At 44.2% G+C, this 5,255-nt stretch overlaps 1 pseudogene; it reads left to right on the top strand.

Annotated features, from left to right (window-relative positions):
* The first annotated feature begins 2,442 nt into the window (after positions 1-2,442).
* On the top strand, positions 2,443-2,775 carry LOC102825317 (annotated as a pseudogene).
* Positions 2,776-5,255: the final 2,480 nt, after the last annotated feature.

The raw sequence follows: 5,255 nt of genomic DNA, 5'->3' as shown, positions 1-5,255 counted from the left end.
GGACCATCAAGGGAGAAGAGTGAAGTGCAGGACCCTACCCAGAGAAGCAGTGATGCCAGAGATGGAGGCAGAGATGATGACATGGAGAGATGGAGTGGCTGGGGAATAGATATGAATTCAAGGCAACACCATGTGTTACAAGGTAAAACTGAGACCCAGAATGGGAGAGGGGCTGTGTGCTGATAACCGATGATGCATAGAGGGGATTGTAATCATGACAATGAAACAATATATGAAAGGATGAATGTAAAGCTAATGTACTCCCATGCAAACTATCACATAATTCACAATAAAACATTTTTAAAAATTATTTGTGGCATGGATGTAGAAAAATTCCATTTGTGATGAATTTAGGATTGTAGGTCTCAGTGAGATGTGTAAAATGACAGTAAAGGTGGAAGTCTGGCCCATCAAGCTCCTAAGAAGGGACCAATCCATTGGTCAGGTCTCAGATACTTGCTTTGTGCCAGTTCCTCATTGGGTCCTGAAGACCCAGAGGATAAACAGGATGCACTTTTCAGAACATGATTGAATAAATATGATTTGTACAGTTCCATATGTTGAGCTTTGGTAGTATAGGGGGTTACAACTCGGTCTACTAACCACAAGGTCAGCGGTTCAAAACCATCAGCTTCTCTGTGAGTGACAGATGAAGCTTTCTGCTCCCACTAAGATTTACAGCCTTGAAAACCTTACACAGTTGGAGTTGGGGATCTTTTTTCTGCCAAAATTTATAGTATCATTCATGGGCCATACAAAATTATCAACATAGCCTGTTATATTTGGTCAAACATTTAATTAACTCAGTCTTGGTATGGCCGTGCAGGATAATGAGCTAGACCACAAGGTTGGTGGTTCAAACACACCAGCCACTTCTAGGAAACCCTATACAGGGTCACTATGAGTTGCAACTGACTCGACGGCACTTAAGAACAACAGAAATGTAATGACTGCAACTGCAGTTGCCTTGGCAGGGTTGCTATGGGTCAGAAACACCACCATCATCATTTGTGGCTACTACGAAGGTTTCTTAGTCAAGGGCTGTACCACTCACCCTTGCACTATTAAGGCATGGCTTAGGGTGATGGCAAGAGAAACTACAACAAAGCCAATCATTACAGCTATGAACTAGCATTTACATGCTCATCCCTGGACAAAGCGCTAGAGATGCTATGAGTTCAGATATGGGTCTGCCCTCAAAGAGGACTCAAAAACAAAATACCAAACCTATTGTTCTTTGTTGTTGTTGTTGTTGTTAAGTGCCGTCGAGTCGGTTTCGACCCATAGCGACCCTGTACAGGGTTTCCGAGGGTGTAAATCTTTATGGGAGTAGAAAGCCTCATCTTTCTCCCGCGGAGCGGCTGGTAGTTTCGAACTGCTGACCTTAAGGTTCACAGCCCGATTCGTAGCCACTACGCTACCAGAGCTCTTAGTAGATATGAATTCAAGGCAACACCATGTGTTATAAGGTAAAACTGAGTTCCACAAGATTTTCTTGTCTGTCTTCTTTATGAAAGCAGATCACCAAACCTTTCTTCTGTGGTACTGCTAGGTGGATTCAAACCTCCAATCTTTAGGTTAATAATCATGCACAAACTGGTTCACCACTGGTTCACAGACTGTTGTTGTTGTTGTTGTTGTTAGGGGTTGTCATGTCAGTACTGACTCATAGTGATCCTATGCACAACAGAAGAAAACACTGCCAGTCCTGGGCCAACTTGACAATCACTGCTATACTTGAGCTCATTTTTGCTGCCACTGTGCCAATCCATCTCATTGGGGGGTCTTCTCTTTTGGCTGACCTTCTACTCTATTTAGTATGATATCCTTTTTCAGGGATTGGGTCCCTTCTGATAACATGTCCGAAGTATTAGAGATGAAATCTTGCCATTCTAGCTTCTAAGGAGCATTCTGGCTGCACTTCTTCCAACATAGATTTGTTTGTTCTTTTAGAAGTCCATGGTACTTTCAATATTCTCCTCCAACATCATAACTCAAATGCATCAATTCTTTTATGGTCTTCCTTATTCACTGTCTAACTTTCACATGCATTGAAGTTATTAAAAATACCATGGCTTGGATCAAGCACACTTTAGTCCTTAAACTGACATCTTTACTCTTCAATATTTTAAAGTGATCTTGTGTAGCAGATTTGCCTAATGCAATATGTCGTTTTATTTATTAACTGCTGCTTCAGTGAATATTGACGACTGATCTGAGCAAAATGAAGTTTTTGTCATCTTCAATCTTTTCTTCATTTATATGGGTGTTTATCAGTCAAGTGGTGAGGATTTTTGTTTTCTTTACATTGAGATACAACCTATACCAAAGGCTGTGGCCGTTGATCTTCATCAGTAAGTATTTTAAGTCCTCTGCTTTTAGTAAGAAAGTTGTATTGAATCCATCAGCCAGCTCTCTTCCCGCAGGGAGGCCCACCCCATTATGGAGCTCTCACCGCTGACCGCCCACCAGCTGCCACCCTGTTTATGTAGCAAGCGATTGGGGCTGTGCAAACTGACTCTTGCCCTGTCCCTGTTCATGTTCCTGGGCGCGCTGGTAGATTCGTACCCCTGCAAGTCGGACAACCCGGGTGAGGACACGCCGGCGGAGGACCTGGCCAGATACTACTCGGCGTTGGGGCACTACATTAGCCTCATCACCAGGCAGAGATCCGGACAACGATCTAGCCGGGAGACACTGATTTCAGATCTCTTGATGAGAGAGAACACAGAAAACGTTCCCAGAACTAGGCTTGAAGATCCTTCTATGTGGTGATGGGCAGTGAAATTTGCTCTACAGTCTTTTCCTACTTTTCAATCCACAGTTCATACTGTGAAACCAGAGTCTGCCCGTCCTCCCAATGCGTGCAGCAACTGTTCTGAGCCCGGCAGTATTTTCCTTTGTGGACATTGTATATATGTGTGTTTAAATAAGCTATCACTGAAAAGTGATCAAAGAAAACCCCACAAAGTAGTGTCATCTGTATATCGAAGGTTGTTAATGCATCTTCCTCCAATCCTGATGCCACATTCTTCTTCAAATAATCCAGTTTTTCAGATTAGTTGTTCATCATACAGACTGAAAAAGTATGGGGAAAGAATACAACCCTGGCACACACCTTTCCTGATTTTAAACCATTCAGTGTTCTCTTGTTCTGTTCAAATGATTGCCTCTTGGTCTATGTACAGGTTCCTCATGAGCACAATTAAGTGTTCCAGAATGCTCATTCTCTGCAATGTTGTCCATAGCTTGTCATGATCCACACAGTGGAAAACATTTGCATAGTCATATAAAGCACAGGTAAACATCTTTCTGGAATTCTCTGCTTTCAGCCAAGATCTATCTGAATTAGTGATCCATGACTGAGGCAGACTCATGTCTAGTGAGAAGAAGAAGGGTATGCTGTGTCTGCCCCTCCCCCCCCCCCCCCCCCCCCCCCCCCCCCCCCCCCCCCCCCCCCCCCCCACCCCCCCCCCCCCCCCAGCTACCACACTACAAGGGGTATGAGGTCAGTCACTATCTGAATCTTGTATGGACTGACAATACAACGCTGGACCCACCCATTGCCATGGAGTTGATTCTAACTTATATCGACAATATAGGCCAGGGTAAAACTGCTTCTTAGAGGTTCTGGGACTGCAAATCTTTAGACAGTCTCATTTTTCTCCCACAGAGAAATTGGGCAGTTTGGATCACCAACCTTGTGGTTAGTAGTCATCAACAGTCTTAACAAAGCTGAAAGACACCTACAAGCACTGGGATGATTACGATGGCAAAAAGAAGAATACAAGGTTTGGGAAGCACCCAGAAGGGTGCCTAAGCCAGCTGGGAATATAAGGGTGCAATCTGGGAAGGTTTCCTGGAGCAGGCACCACAGAGAAAAAACAACCATTTCTGAAAGATTAAACCACATTACTGAGTAGGTAGAAACTTGCATATTTGCTCAGCCTCATCCTGAATCAGGTTGTTGCTAAAAGTGAAAAGGAATTAAAATACTTACTGATGAAGATCAAAGACCACAGCTTTCGGTATAAGTTACATCTCAATGTAAAGAAAACAAAAATCCTCACCACTGGACCAAAAAAAAAGAATATTCTTATCAATAGAGAAAAAATTGAAGTTGTCAAGGACTTCATTCTTCTTGGATCAACTATCAACACTCACAGAAACAGCAGTCAAGAAATCAAATGACGTATTGCATTAGGCAAATCTGCTGCACAAGACCTTTTTAAAGTGTTGAAGAGCAAAGATGTCAGTCTGAGGACTAAGGTGCACCTGACCCAAGCCATGGTATTTTCAATAACCTCATATGCATATGAAAGTTGGACAGCAAGTAAGGAAGTCAGTAGAAGAATTGATGCTTTTGAGTTATGGTGTTGGAGGAGAATATTGAAAGTGCCATGGGCTGCCAACAGATTTGTGTTGGAAGAAGTGCAGCCAGAGTGCTCCTTGTAGGCCAGGATTGCCAGACTTCGTCTCTCATATTTTGGACATATTGTCAGGAGGGACCAGTAGCTGGAGAAAGATATCATGTTTGATAAGGTGGAGGGTCAGAAAAAAGAGGAAGACCCCCAGTGAGATGGCTTGGCACATTGGCAGCATCAGTGGGCTCAAGCGTGGCAACAATTGTGAGGTTGGCCCTGGACCAGGCAGTGTTTCTTTCTGTTGTGCATAGGGTTGCTGTGAGTCAGTACCAATTGGATGGCACCTAACAACAACACTTGGAAGCCCCTGCCCACACCCACCCACTCCCTCCACACCTTTGTCAGATCCTGGTAACTGGATACTCCTCATTCCGTTTGCTACCAGTCCTATGGTTTCCCCAGCCCCATCACCCTTACTCACAAGGAAGATATTTGCCTCCTATTTCATTAAGATCTTTGGTGTGACCTTCCTCCATGCTTTGCCCTGCCCTACCCCACCCCACATACAACAGGCATTTGTGTCACCCCCATTTTCAGTCTATGAAGAATCCCTTTTCTTTACTGGCTCTACTACCTGTCCTTGGGACCCCAACCCCTCATCGCCTCCAGGACCTTGGTCTTTCAATTGTCCCTTCCCTCCTGCATCCTTATCCTCTTCTTCGGCCCCTTCTTTCAGGCTCAAGTTCCATCTACTTGGAGAGGTGGGGCTTGATGGTAGATAGGGTAGAGGTGCAATGAAGTTCGCCTTCAGCAATGCCACAGAATACCAGGCGATGTGGGTTCAGGGAAGAGCTCTAAAACGCTGAACCACAAAGGTAGGAATCTTTTTAA

Source organism: Chrysochloris asiatica, unplaced genomic scaffold, assembly GCF_000296735.1.
Source record: "Chrysochloris asiatica unplaced genomic scaffold, ChrAsi1.0 scaffold00026, whole genome shotgun sequence".
Lineage (NCBI taxonomy): Eukaryota > Metazoa > Chordata > Mammalia > Afrosoricida > Chrysochloridae > Chrysochloris > Chrysochloris asiatica.
This window is presented reverse-complemented; position numbering and strand designations above follow the sequence as displayed.